Genomic DNA, 19,781 nt, shown 5'->3' with positions numbered 1-19,781 from the left:
CCTGATTGTCTGCACGGACCGCTGGTCATCCCTCAGCCTGAGGATACAGTTCATTGCCCACTACTGTATGCACAAAGGGGGCTACTATTGATCATGACCGCCCCACCCCCTGAGATTCGATCAGGCGCACACATTCCAAAGGAATCAGCAGAACACTCAGCTGCGTGACAGCCCCCTCCTATTGTATGGAGGATCAGGGCCCCTACTGTAGCCACGTGTTGGAATATCTTCATACTTCACAATGTCTTGATTGTAATGAAGAATGTCTGTGTGCCATAAACCTGTGTATAAAAGACGAAGCCTCAGAGAAACTTGTTAGAGCACCTCCTGAAGACACTATGAGAGTGTCCTAAATGACAGGCTCTCCTCATGAGAAATAAAACTCTGTTCTTGTTTTCCTGCTTCCAGTGCCCGTCTCTTTATTTGGTAATTATTTACGATGGGAACTAAGAGGCGCCTTGCGCCAGCAGCCTGGGCATCCGGTGCGTTATGGGCTGACTTTTCCTCAATTGGCGTCCCAACGCGGGGCCCATCAGCGACATAAGGTCCGGTGAGAGAGGTCCAGACGATGGGGTGAACATCTAAACGATTGGAGTATACCTGCCTTGAGAGGGCCCTCGTCCGGCTGCCGATTGAATGAACTTCACCGATTCCGAACGGATCTCTCTCAAGTGACCTATTGTCCTGACTGGAATCCCACAGGAATGCTGCGGTAAAAACATGGAGAAAGAGAACGATCGGGCGCTGGAAAAAGGAAGGCGAAGAACTGTCCACGCGGTCCGGTCCGGGTAAGGTTAAGTAGGACGTCTTTACGTCTGATTGGTAGGATGGCTTTATCCATCTGATTGATTGATTGATTGATTGTTGATATTGGAAACGGTATTTAGATACTGGTATTGTTCATTGATTGGTTCATTTAGCCTTGGGTGCTACTTGAAGTATTGGTTCTCTTGGAGACATTCTCTGTTTGCAAACAGCGACAGATAGGAACGTCTCTCTCTCTTTGCAAATAGTGAAGGATAGGTAATGCGGACTTTTGTCCCCCATTGTAATCCGTCATACCTATTTTTCTCCCCACTGATTGATTGTTTGATCGAGCATTGAATTGTTCGAAGTTGGCTCTCTTAAGGATCTTCTCTGCCTACAAACGGGGAAGAATAGGAATATTCTCTCTCCCTTTGCAGATAGTGAAGGGTAGATAACGCAGGCTTTTGCCCCCATTGTAACCCGTCGTGCCTATTTCGTTCCTCATTGATTTGATTGGTTGTCCGAACATTGACTGTTTGGAATTTGTTCTTTTTGGAGGTATTCTCTGTTTGCAAATAACATAGAAAAGAAATACTCTGTCTAGTCTTTGCAAGTAGTGAAGGGTAGGTAATGCGGACCTTTGTCCCCCGTTGTAATCTGTCATGCCTATCTACTCCCCACTGATTGATAAACCAGTTCCACCCGGACCATTTACTAGAGGTAGGTCATCTGGCCCGACCAGAGAGCACCCCTAGTGAAAAGGACATATGCAATAATAACAAAGTGATCACTGTATCCTGTTAACAGAAACTTTAGCACGAAACAAACTAGAAAGAAAGGAATAGGAAAACGAAATCAGTAGGCCACTGATGAAATTTTTATTAAATAACGAATAAAGAAACGATAACAATACTTAATGATAAAACATATGATTGTCCTAGAAACAAGAAACGTTAGAAATAAGCCCGTAATAAGAAACATGAAAATGATAAGAGAAGCCAGGCTTGACATTGCGACGGCCACGAGGCAACGAGGCTTCATCGCCCCTCACTGCTCCAAACATGTCTGTCCCACCGCCTGCCACGCCCCAATAACGGCAACCTGGGAAAGATACAAGTCAGCAGACATCCGCCCCCATTCTGGAAACTCCCAAAGTGCAACAGGTTTGCTGCTACGCCCAGCCGGAAGACGAGATCTTCAACACATGTAGGGCGGGTCCTACTGCCAGCCGTCGGCCGGAGGTCATCGCATGAGGTGGGCCTGAGGAGAGGCCGGGGCCGACGGGATCCGGCCGCGGTGGCGGCTGCGACAACACTGGAGAGTTGTAGGGGGGAATGCCCATGCCCCCGACCCCCCCCTCTCTCAGACAGTCTGGACCGGCTTCCATAAGAGGCCTGGGGGTGGAGAGGCCACTACGCGAATAGCCTGAAGACGGCACCACGTGCCAAGGTCTGTCCCCAGGATGAACCAAGAGACCCGTTCCTGGGGCCAGGGCGAAGAAGCGTCCGGCCGCCCTCGGCTGTGGGCCCGGCCCGAAACGTGCCAGGCGTCCCCACTTCTTCAATAATGGCTGCGACAACACTGGGGGGGGGATGTCTTGCACATGCCTCCGACCCCCCCCTCGTCCTCATCGCCTGGTCCGGCCATAACAAATGTCAAGCAAGACGCCGTGGGGTGCACCGGGAGGGAGAGGCGGCGCGAACGAGCCTCTCCCACCTCCCCAGGTGAAGGCTCCCCAGCTGCACCCCCAACGCTCCTCGCACCCGGCAAAGGGTTCGTCCACTGTGGCGATGCTGCGACGCCTCGCCCGACAGGTTGGAGCCCGTCTGCTCATTTGACCCCGCGATTGCCGGTAGCTGCCGAACTCTCAAAATGGCGGTCGACCTTGCAAGAGCGGGCCCAGCATGAAGGAATGGCCCGGTTGCTTGTTGACTCCACCATCATGAAAGTTCTCCTCGACCTTGAAGATTCTATAGGAGCCGCGGGAGTCCCCGACCCCCGCAGATACCCCCGATGGGGAATGACTGCCATGATTGCCCGCGGAACGATGAAAATGTAGCCGCGGGACGTCGGCGCTCCGATGCTGACGCCAGCCTCAACTTGAATGACTAGAATCCTGCAGACTACAGTTCGGATCAGTTCCGGTGAAAACCCAGTATGACCCGGTAGGAAAATTGTTGCCTCCCTCCCCCTTTGACTGATGGTTCAGACCACCGATCCTTTCTTTTGCCCTTTAACGGAACCTTTGGACTGCCGAAAGAGGCTCTGGGCCAACCACGAGTTAGTGGAGATTTAGACTATGCCTGGATCTGCCTGGATGCACCCAAAATGGCGCCGGTACAAATGAAACTTTCAACTCCTTGTTGTACCCCGATTGCTCAGCCTTGGTGTCATGGGATATGTATGTAGTTTTTAAACATATGGATTGATATAGGATGGGTACTGATTATATGTTCGGACAATGGATTGTTATAGGATGTATACTGTCAGTTCGGACGATGAATTGATATGGGATGGGTACTGATTATGTGTTCGGACAATGAAGGACAATGAATTGACATGAGATGGGTACCGATTGAACAGTCGGACAATGAATTGTTGTTAAGTTTGGCGCATCATGATTATTGAAGGTTTCAAATTTCAACACTTATGATACTCGCCCACACTGAAGTTTCGATATGATTTTATTGCACTTATCGCACTCCAATGACCACCGACTCCATTAGGTTCTGCACTGATAAATACCCCCACATGTACAGTTTTGGCCGGCCCACAGGGTTGTAGGCCCGTATTTATGCACCAACATTTTTTATTAAAGATTTTTGAAGAAAAACGTACGTAGTTGTCACGTGTGAATTGGTAAGTCTCGAATAACTGACCACTGTTTCCGATATAACTGAATTACAGGTGAAATGGCTCAGCTCGATTAGTTAAGGGTTAAAAAAGTATAGTACGCAGAAATATTGCAAATATGAATGGTCCAGGTTTTTGTTGTATGTACTTTGCACATTTTTGTACAGCCTAAAGCAACCGCTAAAAGACCCTGGAATTCAGTCTATACTTTATATGCTACCTGTATCAGGAAAATTGTGCTAAAATGCCCCTAAGTCGCCCCGAAAGAGTGCCACCTGGCCTCCCTACATACGGTCTGTAATACCACACTTGGGTGGCCTATGCTATCCACCGGCTTCCGATAATCATCTCTCCCACACTAAAAGGTCCATCTGGGCTCAAATGCCGAGTTGGCAAGAACTGCGTTCCGTGGAGATAGACCGAGTATGTAGTAAGTAAAAGCCTTTTCGGGTTTATACGCGCTAATATGTTTTTAAATGCTGCCCCCGCCCCCCCTTCTTTTTCCCTCTTTCTGCAGGTCACTTTGGAACATCGATTAAAAATACGAAAAGGAAAATGGTGATCTAACGGACGAAGAGACGGGAAAAAGGCGTCCGATTGTGGTGCCTACGCACCCCGAATAATACAACCAAAAATAATGTGCACTCATGATTAAGCACTCTACACTTAACTAAATAGGGAAAGGTTTAAAGAATATTCTGAGGTGAGGTTTACTCTAGTACCCTCCGCTTGGAGGACTAGGAATCTTGTCAGTGTTTGGAAATTACTACGTCCTTTCCGCACCCTCATGGACCGGAAACTCAAAGCTGCCCTATTGTTCCCCCAACTGACACCCACTGTTGCCTCAGCCTGGAAACACATTAGCCCGACCAGGTTAGTTCTTGACTGGTTGCCAAAGGCGTAAGTGTGTACAACCACAAAGACCAGTAAAGGCAGCCGACAATAAAAGGAAAGAAAAGGGTAAAAAGAGCGTAGGATGCTAAGGATGTGCAGCATACAGGAAGAGATCATTATGGCCAATAACGGTTATATGTCTTGTCTTGGATTTTTGTATATATTACATGTACTGTCTCCCTCACCTGAGTATGTGTGTACGTAATGTATGGAGCTACGTCATCCCTCTGCCTGTGTTTCCGTATTACTTAACCCCTGTTGTTCTGTGTTGGGCGCGCACTGAATGACCCATTATTGTACACGTCTCTCTCTCTCTCTCTCTCTCTCTCTCTTTCTCTCTCCATGTCATACGTGTACCGAATGGACCATTTAGAGTGCGGTCTCTCTCTCTCTCTCTCTCTCTCTCTCTCTCTCTCTCTCTCTCTCTCACTCTCACTCTCTCTTCCTCTCTCTCTCTCTCTCTCTCCAAAAGCCCCTGTTCCCTCTTTCTTTGTATGGTGACGTTGTGCCCCCCGGCACAAAACGTAATTGGGTCTCCTCGAACACAAAGGTGTTCGGCAAAATTGACAGGAACTAAAAACGATTGTGACTTGCCATATTACTACCTCTCCTTTCTGCAAAAACGATAGAACCCGAGTTGGTAATGAAGGAAAGGACAGGTAAGACGACGGATGTCCCCTAATCTGGCCTTTTATAGGGGGACTATAACGTCAATGGCCTTCTGTTTTCCAGGTCGCTAGAAATGCAATTCCCAATGCACCGATCACTTCACCCCTCTGCACTTAAGTGCGGATGTCCAAAGCGCCCCCGCTTCTCCCGATTGACCCCAGCTCCCTGTCCAAAGCGCCCCCGTTTCCCCCGATTAACCCCAGCTTCATGTCAGCTACCCTCGAAGCGTAATTGTTGACCTTGATTAACGGTCGCTCCCCAAAGAAAAGCATGTTTAACATCTGCCCCCTCCCCCTTCTTCATGACGATAACGCCCCTGCTTACAAGAGTTAGCCGACCCCGAAGGGAAATGTAAGATTATCGATACTTGGGTTAAAGGGAAGGGCGAGTCTCTACATAAGGACTAGATTTTGAGTTTGATATAATACACTGTGTATAAAGGTCCAATTTCTCTCCACATACGTCACGAATGAACGCCAAACAGGTTTTATGAATTCAATGGTAATGCCCTCCTACATACTCCATAAGTGATTACTTCTGACTGTGACCGAGGAACTTATCACCCACCTACGTAGGATTGGGGACGGAATTGAGATGTATAAATGTCTTCTCCTGCCAGTTTTTCTAAAACTTATTTTTTTACCCATTCAAAGATACAATCACCGGAGGAGAGGAGCTGGACGTGACGCACAGCCTGGCCACAGATCATGAAGCACGTGTGACCGCGACCGAAGGTGGAGCCACCGAGCAACGAGACGCGGGACGAGGCACCACTCTCAAACTCGGCAGATGAAGGAATAAAGGGCTGCCTTGAAGCCCTCGATTTGCTGACCCACTCGTGCCTGAAGTCCCCGTCCCTTTTTGAGCCCGACTGATGGGCCTGCCTGCTCGTCATCCTTTGCTCCTTTTGGTCCCTTGATGTGCTCAAAGATATGATCCCACTCCGCCCTCTCTTCCCTTGATTATTCGACAACATCACACTTTTCGCATAACTTTTGACTATAGAATGAGGTTTTGCCACGTAAAAAGAAAGACACGTAGGTGCCCAGCATGAGGCACCCCTAAGAAAATCAGTTAAGAAACGGGACTGTGATCTAACAGCAGAGGACTGATCGCACCCTGCAACGTGTAAGGATGAATCCGAGCTGGATCTATAGCTCCACCGCCGGTGCTCAACAGCGCCAACAAAAGAAGACGGACTCTGTTAAAAAAAAAAAAAAAAAAAAAAAGACATTGTGACGAAAACCCCCCTTCCTGAACTTTCTACTCACCCCCTTGACCAAATTGCTTGTATCAACTTGAACTCCTCCCTCAGCCATTTTGTATTGCTTTCTAAAATGTTTCATCGATCACTCATGCATTTAGTTTTCCAAAGGTCTCTTATAGCACTGACAAGACCCGAAGGTATCAGAGCTCTTTCTACTGTATTTTGATGTCAGCGGAAAGAAAGTCAGAACATGATTCTATAATTTGTCTGAACGTTTTTCTTGATTAACCCCGACTAAAGTATAATATCGATCTCTAGACTTGTATGAAGAACCCAACAAATGTAAATTAACATGTATTGCATTCTGCCTATCGTATCGACTATATAGAATTGAACTTGCTTATGTAAAAAAGCGGCGACTGTTGAAATTAGCAATGTATGTGTACATAAGCGGCGTTCATTTGTGTTCGCTGTACCTCTTGTCGTAAGCAGAATGGATATTGCAAAACACTGACTGTGTTATCCCGCCTATCCAGCATAGACCCATGCACACATATATACAACAGCCATTTTAGGTACCATGGTCTCTCTGTTTGCGATCGATCATCAGCCCCTTCCCTGACCCTGCAAGCATCCCCCATGCACCCTGACCGCCCCCGCTCTCACATGCACAAGTCGTGAACCCTCCCCTCCCGCATGACTCTGTCTCTGGGAATCACACCCCGCGCCTGACCAACACCTCCTTTTCTTCCATGAATACCCCTCCTTTTATGACCCCTTCCTCTGAGTCTGATTGTCTGCACGGACCGCTGGTCATCCCTCAGCCTGAGGATACAGTTCATTGCCCACTACTGTATGCACTCGCCCCTCTTCAAAGGGGGCTACTATTGATCATGACCGCCCCACCCCCTGAGATTCGATCAGGCACACACATTCCAAAGGAATCAGCAGAACACTCAGCTGCGTGACAGCCCCCTCCTATTGTATGGAGGATCAGGGCCCCTACTGTAGCCACGTGTTGGAATATCTTCATACTTCACAATGTCTTGATTGTAATGAAGAATGTCTGTGTGCCATAAACCTGTGTATAAAAGACGAAGCCTCAGAGAAACTTGTTAGAGCACCTCCTGAAGACACTATGAGAGTGTCCGAAATGACAGGCTCTCCTCATGAGAAATAAAACTCTGTTCTTGTTTTCCTGCTTCCAGTGCCCGTCTCTTTATTTGGTAATTATTTACGATGGGAACTAAGAGGCGCCTTGCGCCAGCAGCCTGGGCATCCGGTGCGTTATGGGCTGACTTTTCCTCACACTGATACATTGTAAGGAGGGCCCCAGGTTCCATTTTGGGAAGCCCATGATTGCCTGGTGAAAACATGAGGAGTACAGAAATGTCCCCAGACAGAATTGTATATTGCTGCGTTCCTGTTTGCTTAGTGAGACAGGTGCAGGGTGAGGGGGAGCCAGTTTCTCCCTGTGCATTTGAAAGGGCTCTTTGATTCAGTGACAGATCACAAAGAAGGGGCCTGGACACCTCTCAGGAAGAGGGAGATGAGGCTGATAAGGGAATCATAATGGGAAGGACTGAGGGCCTGGGATTACTTTTTGATGCACACATCACTGTGGCTGACATCTAGGTGTGAACTCTGGTCACTCCCATGAATCTTGTTGTGGGTTAATCAGCTTTGGAGTCCTTCCCACCTTGACAGACATCTTTCAGTAGGAAGGATGAAGGGGAGAGATGTCCATATCAAAGAAGCGGAAAATCACATCTTGTGCCTGGAAAAGGTCTGTAAGTACACCATACAGAGACCCCATACTTTGTCATCTGCTGAGAAGTCAGCCAGGCTGCATAAGGAGGGAAAGCTCTGCAAGACGTTTGCCTGTGACCAGGACTAGGGGCCTTAGTCTGATAGTCTCCCTGCTTAATGAGTGGACATCACCCAGGTAAACCAAGATCACCTGCCCTGGAGTCAATCAATCGATCATGTTTCTTATAAAGTGCTACTACTTACCCGTGAGGGTCTCAAGGCACTAGAGTCTGGTGCGCCAGTACCTGTCTGCTCACAAAGACCAGTGTGTGCCCACGAGGGAGAGGAGCGTGGTGGAGAGACAATGATCAAGAGATGAACCTAGACGCGTGGGGATCCTGAGCAAGGTGTGAGAAGCTGTGCTGAACCGATTGGGCCATTGCCTGTGTGCCATGTTGTGAACTTCTGTGACCCTGTATGCAGGTGGGGCTGCCGTGCACAAAGGACAGTGCTGCATCGATCGGGCCATTGTCTGTGTTCCGCATTGTGAACTTTGCTGACCCAATATGCCAGAAGGGGGTGCAATGCATGAAGGATGGTGCCACATCAATCTGGCCATTGCCTGTGTGCAGCGTTGTAGAAGTTGTCAACCCCGCTGTGTGCTGAGAAACTGTGTCGCATCGATTGGGCCGTCGCCAGGAGCTCCGTGTCTATATGCGTGCAGCTCAGCTTTACCGATCTGGTCCAGAACTGCACAGTACTGCTGCCAGGGTTCGTACCGCTGGAGTGGGCAAGCAAAGAACTGGGTCTACCAGGCCCCAGGGGATATACTGCCTTTTGTTTTTGCAACCCTGCTTGACTTTATGTAATTACATCTCATTGACCGAGTCCATGATGGGGAAGCCCTGTGTATAATGCCCAGTAGTTTACATTCCCTGGATGTTGCCCATGTGAGTGGGACCTACCAACCCACTAACAACCCACCAGTTACATGGGAACTTAGTAGTCCAGAGGGTGGCCTGACAACTACTAGGGAGCCTACCTCAAGGGGGACTGTGTTATTATATAGTGAATGTCGTTTTTTTTGCATGTGTAGAATTAGAATCGAAAACTTCTTTTATGTAAAATAAGTATTTGCCTAGACATTGATGTATTGTGTGCACTACGTGCACGTTGAGTTATGAGTTGTGTCCACTGATCTGTATCTACACTTCCCTCCTAGGGAGCCTTTACTGCTCGAGCTACATTGCCAATTGAGAGTCAAGTGCAGAAGGAGACGCTTGACCCAATAGAGCGGGATCCATAATAGGGTGGAGCAAACGTCCACAACCACTCGGTTGGGCCAGTAACTCCTGCTGGCCCCGTGGTCCTTGGAACTGGGTTCTGACAGCCAGCAAGAGCAAAGTAAACATGAAAAATAGAAATGGCCGAGAAAGAGCTATCTGATGGGACAAACTGAAGTCCCGCCCATCTGGTCAGTATCTCTGGTTCACGATCCCGGGGCGGACTGGCCCCGCGTTCACTGACCCAGGGTCACTGTCCCCTTCACTGTCCCCTGGGTTCACTGTCCCCTGGGTTGAACGTTCTAACACTGACCTCAGAGGTGCCAAATAATTTGAAATGTCGTCTCATTCCAAGAGCTGGCATGAGTTGAGCTGGTGGCGCGGATTCATGTCTGGTCAATGCTGAATTGCTGTTTTTTATGACATTGCTCTGCCCTGCACGTGCCCAGGAGGCCGTTGGCAGGGTGCACTGACAGGAGCCGTCTGCACTATTGACACGGCCACGCCGACAGCAGCCCTTATGTCACGGATGCCGCATGAATGTGCTTTTTGACGAGAAGGCGAACGTTCAGCGGATTCACCGGAGCCGGGGAAGGCGACTTCTGTAAGTCACCAAATAACCATCTTTTTGATAGCGTTGGACAGTGTGTGGCTCTTTGAAGCTTAAACCGCATAACAACAGGAGTTCAGAACCCCAATAGGCTTTTCTTTTGTATGGTGCAGTGAAGAGGCGCAACTTGAACAGATCCAGATAGAGAAACACACACACAACTACAGATGGACATATGCCAACAATATGTACACATGCCAACAATAGGCATGCAGCTACCTATATACATTGAGCAAAAAATTACAGGGAACCGAGACACTTAAAGAAGCGTGTAAGTACCCATGTACACAGACACAATAACAAAAGCAGCTTTCATCCATGCCTGCATACTCACCGGTGGATGGATCCATGTATGCCAGAGTGCGTGAGTGCAAGAATACGGGGAGGTATGGATGAATGGAAGGATGGTATGCGTGAGTGCCACACGGATGCATTAAAGTAGACGGAGAGTGAATATAAAAATGTATATTTGATAGGTTTAAGGTTGACAATCTGACTTTTATTTCTTGTTTTCGAGGGATGTAATGAGTCTTTTCTGTTGACAATTCAGTACAGTTTGTACTGAAACAGAATTTACAAACGCCAAGTGAACTGTTTTCTAGATTGTGCACAAAATTGTGCGTCGGAAAAATCAGATTTCTGAAGTTAATCCTGGTGAGAACAGTAAAAACATACTGCAAATCGTGTCTAGTGAAAGAAGAGACAGGTAGCAGCCAATCCTAAAAAAATACACGTGAAATTGCAGGCCTTGGGAAATGAAAAGCATACCGAGTGCTGGCTGGTGATCTTAGAAAGTGATCTGGTGTAATACTTGCCCCTAATTCAAGAGAGCAAAACGAGGGAACCCGATTTCTTTTAGGAAGGGCTCTGGCAGCTTGCCCTTATGGGCATCGGGGCTTCGCCCTCTTTGTACCACTGTTTTCTATTATACTAATACTAAATTGAAAACTGTTATTCACTGTTAGTATCCTAGAAAAAAATACAGGCCCCCACGAGGAACAAGCAGGGGCAACTATCTGATTGATGGTGAAGGCGCATGAAGGCACTTGCACCAGCCATGAGACAGATTAATTACGGCTGGCAAAGTTCAAGTCCTGGTCCATTGGATCTGCTATGCCTTAATGACATGCTGTACAAAAGGGGGTGGTGATGGATGGAGCATCTGAACCAATCAAACACTCACACCCAGTCAACAGATCTGGGTTTGATCCATCGCCGTTCTTTAGCCCACTCTGCCACTCCAGTTCAGACATGGCTATATGCAAATCAGTCTGACCCTGTGCATCATGAGAACAGTCCAGCCCGAACTGCCAAGCCATGCCTTCCCTGGACCGAAAACAAGCTTTCTATGACCGGTTTCTGGCATTCCAGCTGTCTTCAGCCAGGCTTGCTTGAATCCAGTGGCAAAGTGAGCAAGGGACTCACGTCTGAGCATACCCTGCCAACCTATGGCGAACAAAGCGGTACAAAAGGGGGTGGTGATGGACGGAGCATCTGAACCAATCAAACACTCACACCCAGTCAACAGATCTGGGTTTGATCCATCACCGTTCTTTAGCCCACTCTGCCACCCCAGTTCAGACATGGCCATATGCAAATCAGTCTGACCCTGTGCCTCATGGGAACAGTCCAGCCCGCACTGCCAAGCCATGCCTTCCCTGGACCAGAAACAAGCTTCCTAGGACCGGTTTCTGGCATTCCAGCCGTCTTCAGCCAGGCTTGCTTGAATCCAGTGGCAAAGTGAGCAAGGGACTCACGTCTGAGCATACCCTGCCAACTTATGGCGAACAAAGCGGTACAAAAGGGGGTGGTGATGGACGGAGCATCTGAACCAACCAAACACTCACACCCAGTCAACAGATCTGGGTTTGATCCATCACCGTTCTTTAGCCCACTCTAACACCCCAGCTCAGACATGGCCATATGCAAATCAGTCTGACCCTGTGTATCATGGGAACAGTCCAGCCCGAACTGCCAAGCCATGTCTTCTGGACCGGAAACAAGCTTCCTAGGACCGGTTTCTGGCATTCCAACCGCCTTCAGCCAGGCTTGCTTGAATCCAGTGGCAAAGTGAGCAAGGGACTCACGTCTGAGCATACCCTGCCAACTTATGGCGAACAAAGCGGTACAAAAGGGGGTGGTGATGCAGCATCAGGCATACAGGTATGTACGTAAACCCAGTGCTGCCAGGATCTACACTGCAATGAGCTTGCCACCCCACCATCTGTCAACTTATCATAGAGTTGGGAACGGGGCGGGTCAAGGTGGAAGTGAGCTGTTTGCCTGCCACAACAGCCTAAGGAGCACCGTGAGCTAAAATAGGACTGGCACAGGCAACTGAATTGAGTAAAAGAAAAGAAAAAAAACACAAGTATAGGCAAAGCCAATAGTCTTAGTTCGAAAAGGCTGAGCTATTTTGTTTGCCGATGCTTTTTGGCAAGGGCATGTGGACGCATGGCCGAAAATCTTGTAGTGGGCTTTCTGGTGAAGAAAACCTATTCTAAGGTGGCTGCTGATGCCCACAAATGCATTCAGACACGTGCTCTTGTGTGTTGTGATACGTGCACAACTGCATTATGCTGCCTCATGGCTGTTTTAAATTTACCATTCTACGATGGTGGATGGCCATTAAGAACAGAAAAATACAATTAAAACTGGCCCTTGTAATACAATTGTTTTTAAATGCATTTAAAACAGGGAGCAAGCCGGTGAGCGGGGGAAAGAGGGTGAATGAGTTGGGAAGGACCGAAGAACAAAAGGCGGAGAGAGGAAATATTTACATTCCTATGGAGGGCTCATTGCATAAGAAAAAAGAGTCCGCTCAAGACTGCAGTGGAAGGATACGATCCATTCAATCAGGACACAGAGGAACTGAAATACTCCAGGGCATTGTGTGCACGTGAGCAGGTGTTTTGAGGTCCTGACTATCCCTGTCTTCCATCTGAGGTCATATTTCGCATTTACGGGATGTCTGGAAGATTTATATGAAAGATCAATTGGTGCTGAATGTAATCTAGAGAGGTTATGTCATTGAGTTTAAGTCTTCTGCGACATACCTTGCAGCCTGTTGCATGCAGGAAAGACTAAGTAAAATGAGTATCAATTAATGTTTTCCTCTTGGTCTGACGGTACGGACTGAGTTATACAGGCTTTGACCACTTAATTGGATACCAGCTTGTAGAAAACAGATGATGATTGGGACAAATTTCCACAAAGTTGTTATAATTCTCACTTCTCTGTTGTGAAATTAAAATAAAATAATTAAAAAAAAAAATTACGTTGTGAGAAATTGGGTTGTTGGTTGACTGGGTGTGAACCCTGGTCAAGCAGCTGCCACACTCCTTTTCAGGGTAAGGCACAAACAAACCCCAAATAAACCAGAGCTCAACCCCTTGGTAGCTTGCCACAGAGCAGTCAGGCTTAAAGTATTTGTGCAAGACTACAAATAGTAAAACAGTGCAACCACCACACAAAAAGGTCCCACATCTTACTAGAACAATAGAGCTTAGTTTAATAAATAAAACATGACTAAAATGTCAAACATCCAATTAGTAGAACCAGAGATATTAACTTTTAGGCATAAAGAGCGCTAAAAAGTACAAAGCCCCCAACTGTGGATATTTACTCGGGAAACATCCATTACAACGAAACTTTTACAACGCACTACCATTACGACGCAACTTTTACAACGCAAACCATTACAACGCATAGCGCTGGGGGGCGCTCTAGGATAGGGAATGTATTTAATATACTATCCAACACCTTCCCTACTATCCACGGGGACTGGAGTTGGAATAGTAAATTAAATAAATCACTATCCAGCGCCTAAAAGCATTATGCGTTGTAATGGTATGCGATGTAAAAACCGCGTTGTAAAGGCATGCGATGTAAAAGTATGCGTTGTAACGTCATACATCCTATTTACTCACATCATCGGGATTAGCTCTTCATGGGGCCGGGATTGCAATGCCCCATGGGCCCACCGACAGGGCTCTTTAGTGGAGATCTTTTCTTTTTAGCCGGAATGGCCGTCCATGCACGACCATGCCCTTGCGGGGGGACACATCATGTGCCCCCTGCACCCATCATGTGCCTCCTGCACCCATCCCCTTGGGTGCAGAAATGCAATTGTCGTGAAGGATGTTGGATAAAATTTGCTCTGAGGCAGGAGGTTTGCCTGTGCATGAATGGCAGCCCCTCCCCATCTACTGATATCCTATTGTAAAACTATGTACACTGTTGCCTTGGGTGCTGATACATTTGCTAACACATGATTGTGATCTATTGTTAAGATATACCTGAATGCCAATAAAAAAATATTCTGGTGTAAAAAAGGATGTTGGACAGGATTAGGTACTGTTGCAAATAGGAAATTAGAAACACAAGAATAAGGCAAAATCTGGAAATATAGAAATGCAAGGCACGGCGCATGACCAGAGAGAGGGAATAAAACAAAATCATAAGAATTATACATTTTATCACAATGAGACTCAAAGGATCTAGACAATACTGAACTGTGTTCCTCAGCTAGTAAAACAAGTATTAATACCACAATGTATATCCATGTCTGTCTGTCTGTCTGTCTGTCTGTCTGTCTGTCTGTCTGTCTGTCTGTCTGTCTGTCTGTCTGTCTGTCTGTCTGTCTGTCTGTCTGTCTGTCTGTCTGTCTGTCTGTCCGTCCGTCCGTCCGTCTGTCCGTCTGTCCGTCCGTCCGTCCGTCCGTCCGTCCGTCCGTCCGTCCGTCCGTCCGTCCGTCCGTCCGTCCGTCCGTCCGTCCGTCCATCTATCTATCTATCTATCTATCTATCTATCTAGGGTGCCATTCCTAAATTACGCCGAGGGGGCAACAGAGAATTACTACTTAGGCAGCTTGAGACCACTATGATCCTACAGTTATATAGTAGATGGCCCAATGGGCTGAACAATTCTGAAGATATGTACACTTATCTCTAGAGTTGGTGTAGCCCTGTGTCCTTCTCCCTTATACCTGCTGCACTATTTACATCTGATATCCATGCTCCATCTCTGTTTTGCAGGCCGAGAGATATTTAATTATAGGTAGTCAGGTTCCCTGTTGCCTATCATTCTTGATATTATTCTCTTGTTGTCTGCTTAATTGGTACATTGTTTCTTCTTTTTAATACATATGTATTTGATATAGAGGTAGTCAGGTTGCCTGTTGCCTCTATATATGTTTCATTTCATTATGTATTTGTTCTATATTTAAGACCTGCCATATTGCTCACTTTTTCTACTAGGTGCTTATTTCCTATGACACTTGATGTGATGGTATGTTTTAACATTTGTAATATTTTATGTGATTTTAGAAATGAACTTTTGGCCACTACCAACTTTTTATTGTTATTACATATTTATGCATAGTGTTTTATAAACCCATTCGCATTAGTCTCATGGCACTTTCTCCATCATAATCTTTGCACTAATATGAGACAGCTATGTTTGCACAAATTTACTAAGTTGTTACCTGCTATTTTATCAGGTCCTTTATTTGCCCTATTTAAATCACGTTTTTTTGCTTTTGACACCTCTCTAAAGTTTTTTTGCTCTATATGCCAGCTACGCTACTAGCTTTTAGTAAGAAATTGTTTTATAATGTACTAGCAGCCCGCCCCGGCGTTGCCCGGGGCAGAAGGGGGCTGGGGGCAGCATTTTGGGCTTTGTGCAGTTCCAACCGGGCCCCCGCCAGCCCGCCCGCCCCGACATTGCCTATACCGCCCCCCGCCTGCCCGGCCCGACATTGCATATACCGCCCCCCGTCTGCCCGCCTGCCTCCCGCCCGCCTCCCGCCCGCCTCCTGCCCGCCTGCCTCTCGCCTCTGCCTTACCTCAGCCGCGCACAGGACTTCACCGCCATTCCCGGGCCCTCGCCCGCCCCGACATTGCCCGGACCGCCTCCCGCCTCCCGCCTCGCCTTACCTGAGCCTCCTCGCCGCTCGGAGCCGCCGCGCCACTCCTCGCCGCTCGTCACTGCTCCTCCCCGCCTGTCGTCATCACACAGGTGTAGGTCGAGGTCAGCGCTACGTCGCGGCCGGCGCTAGTTTTAGGGGACTACTTTGTTTATAAATTTTATTTGTTTAATTTACGTGTTATTTTTATTTTAAGTCGCCTATGTCCATCTACACACCCTGAGGATTCCAACAATCTATATTGGGTGTGTGGATTGGCGCTGTGGTTCCCGAGTTTACCTTGCCAAAAGGTTTCAGTTCTCTCTTTATACTAGTAGTATAGATTACAGGAAGAATGGAAACCAATAGGGATTTATCCCGGAAGATTGCGTCATCCTGTACAGCGGAATCACTAACAGTTTCTCTATTCTTTGTTCACTGTTATGTTGGTATCCCTTCATCCAGCATTCATGCTGTCATATGAAATATTGCACTGTGATCTAGTTCGATTTCTTAGTTCCTTAATCAATTTCTTGCATGAACCCACTTTGTTCTGCTACTATGAAAAGGAATTTCTTGCCGATCAAATGACAATCCAATATAATCTATTTTTTATGTCTATGATCAGGTGACTGCTGTATCCAATGCACTAAGTAGGCGTGGTGTTTCTCACAAGCATTTAAAAAAAGAAAAAAATAGTAACAACTTTATATGTGATCAAGGGCCCACGGGTCCGAAACGCGTCGTGCTGTTGTTGACTCACCTGCACATTAAAATTCTTTGAAGCCAGATTCTGTGGTCCGTTTCGCCTTTGCTTCGCCGATCTGGACGATTGGAGGTGGCGTGTGGAGTTTGTCTTTGGCACATATATATATATATATATGTATATATATATATATATATATATATATATATATATATATATATATATATATATATATATATATATATCCATACAGCAAGACGCACCACAATTTGGAGGCCCACTGAGAAAATAAAGAAACTTTACATGGATGCCTGTGGGCCTCCAAATTGTGGTGCGTCTTGCTGTTTGGATTTATTGCGGCCCGCACTGGGTCGTGGAGAGCCCCCGTCGCGAAAGAGCGGGTTCTGTGTCATTACTTCAAATGGCACCTTTGGAGCAACGTGCTGTTTTCCTGGACTGAGATTGGCACAGCAATTGCCCGTAACCACACCAGCAACCCACTGTGGTTTTAAATTTTTATTGAGGAGAAAACGGCAGCAGAAACTACCATAGATTTAATTGGAAGAAATACAAGTACCATACTGCATAGCGGAGAAGCCGAAGGGCAAGACTTCGAAATAACATTAAAAGAGCTGTGATGCTGCCTCTCCTTACGTGCCATTTCCCATGATTAAGGGCGCGGTGACGCCCGAAACGCGTTGGAACTCTGTTGACGATGTTTGCTGGAGTGTATAAAGGTGTTTTCTGTGCTGCCAGAGAAAATAAAGAAACTTTACACGGATGCGTGTGGGCCTCCAAATTGTGGTGCATCTTGCTGTTTGGATATATATATATATATATATATATATATATATATATATATATATATATATATATATATACACATATATGGGTTGCGGGATTGCCTTTGATTTATTGCCCGCATTTGGCCTCATGAACTTGTACAGGGTCTTGGTTTTGCACTTTATCCAAGTAAGACGTATGTGTATTTATACACAGGATTATGATTTCTAGTGACGCGCTCAGGAACAGAGAAGCCACAGCTGAGGCTCGATTTGACAGTCTCCCTGTTAACACTTCCAAACCTATTAATGAGGCGCCAGATGTTGCTAATAACGATGTGAAAACTCTACTTAAAACACTTGAGAAACTCCTTCGTGGTGAAATTTCCAAATGGTGGGAGAAAAAATCCCTCGAGAAATATAGGGATGCTGACAGAGTACCACACGGCTTAAGGGTCCTTATTGTCCCCACCTATGAGAATCTAGATCCCCAGATGCTCCAAGAATGGGCCGAAAATAATCTTAAGTGTTCCATGAAGATGCTCCATATCCTTATCAAATATGCCGAATCAGATCGCAATAAGCTGCTACTTGAAATTGATCGAGTAAACGGCCTGTTGGAGGCTTCAGGAGAAACTGATCGGATTACCAAAGCCAAAGCAGAAATTGATTTACGTATAAAAAAGTTGGAAGACACGATCATTGAGCGCAAAATTACCAAATTTGCCCGTGATAAAAATGACTATGCTACTGGTAGGATTTTTACCTTTTCCAGGAAATATGACAACTTGAAACGTAAAGCTGTGGCAAATGTCGGTATTTCTCATAATATCCAACCTTCAACTTCTGCGAGTATAGTGCTTACTGACAATAGTGATAATCTCTCCCTCAACTCGCTTACTTCAGGCAGCGAAGACGACAACATACCAGGGGGATCTACAGAAGGACCGGCCAGTCGTGAAAATTTCACACTGGTCGACGAGCTGAATTTTGTCAGCGAGGACCGGCGTTATTCCCTGCGCTCCCGGCAACCTCAAACCAAACCAGGCAATCAATCAGCCAGCGCAGGCACGCAAGAAGGGGCATCTTCAAGCGCAAGTACCTTGCGCGGAAGAACAAAAAGGAATTGGAGAAGATAACCAGCATGTTGGAAAACACTGTCATTAATCTTACTGATTTTCCTCTGACCCAAGCTGAACAACAACTACTCTCTCTTGGACTTTCATACTGTCCACCCAACAGGTTTTCGTATAATCAAACACGCATTGACATCTATAAATTTATCCGTAAGATCAAACTCATTAAATACTTTAAACTCGACTCCAAAAGGAATCAAGCAGTGACTATGACAGATGTTGATACTACAATACCCACTCTACAAGTTCAGGATGTTGCGGGGTTACAGAACTTGTTAGATTTAGCTTTTGATAATGACTCACAATTTACCCCTACAGTGAGCCAAAGCATTGTTGTGAGTCGTTCAGCTGTCACCCCTTTTCGCCCCAAATCTACTTTCCTACCGATCATGCCTCGTGATGCGGTGGATGTGTTTAGCGATAGGGTGATTATTGAATTGAAAGCCCTCAATAGAGAAGTTCGGAACCAGAGGAAACAGACCAACTACAATGACAACCAGTACCATCAACTTGTGAGTAAGCTCCAAAAAAACAAGGATATTATAATCAAAAATGCGGACAAAGGTGGAAACACGGTGCTTTGGTCGACCAAGGATTACATCATTGAAGCAGAAAGACATCTCAGTGACACTTCATGTTATCTCTTGTCCACTCAATTCTCTATGAACAAAAGCCATGAAACTACACGCAAGTTAATTCATTTATGGAAGCGAACAGGTTTGCTCACTAAAGATGAATGTAATTTTTTGGTCAATGATCATCCTATCACACCTGTCCTGTACTTTCTACCGAAAGTGCACAAACAGGTGACGCCTACTCCAGGTCGTCCCATCATAGCTGCTATTGGCAGCATGAACGAGAACCTTTCCAAATATGTGGACTTCTTCTTGCAGCCTCATATGCACAGTCTCCCATCCTTTTTGAAAGACACTACTGATTTTTTGAACAAAATCATGGAAGTGGAATGGAGTGACAATCTACTATTCTTGGTTATGGACATAGAGTCGCTCTATACGTCGATACATCATCAGCACGGCATGCAGGCGTGCAAGTACTATTTGAACATAAGAGACATCTGTTTCAGGGATCATAATGCCATGTTGATGGAAATGTTAAATATCTGTCTTAACACCAATTTTTTCAGATTTCAGGGTCAGATTTATCAACAGCTGCGTGGAGTGGCGATGGGCTCGTGTTTCTCCCCCAGTTACTCATGTTTACATGTGGGCTGGTGGGAGGA

At 46.4% G+C, this 19,781-nt stretch overlaps 1 protein-coding gene across 2 annotated transcripts in view; it reads left to right on the top strand.

The window, feature by feature from the left end:
• The window catches only part of GAL3ST1 (galactose-3-O-sulfotransferase 1), a 284,432-nt gene that overhangs the window by 116,492 nt on the left and 148,159 nt on the right, over window positions 1-19,781 (top strand). The window contains exon 1 of one of the 2 annotated variants that reach the window (XM_078667251.1): window positions 9,879-10,006. The exons of the other annotated variant lie outside the window; for it this stretch is intronic. The gene's annotated coding sequence lies outside the window, so the exon portion shown is untranslated. Of the gene's footprint in view, window positions 1-9,878; window positions 10,007-19,781 lie in introns of those variants that run through there. 2 annotated transcript variants of the gene reach the window in all.

This window comes from Lissotriton helveticus, chromosome 11 (assembly GCF_964261635.1).
Source record: "Lissotriton helveticus chromosome 11, aLisHel1.1, whole genome shotgun sequence".
NCBI classification, from domain to species: Eukaryota; Metazoa; Chordata; class Amphibia; order Caudata; family Salamandridae; genus Lissotriton; species Lissotriton helveticus.
The sequence above is the reverse complement of the archived record's forward strand: the minus strand, read 5'-3'. Positions and strand labels throughout refer to the sequence as shown.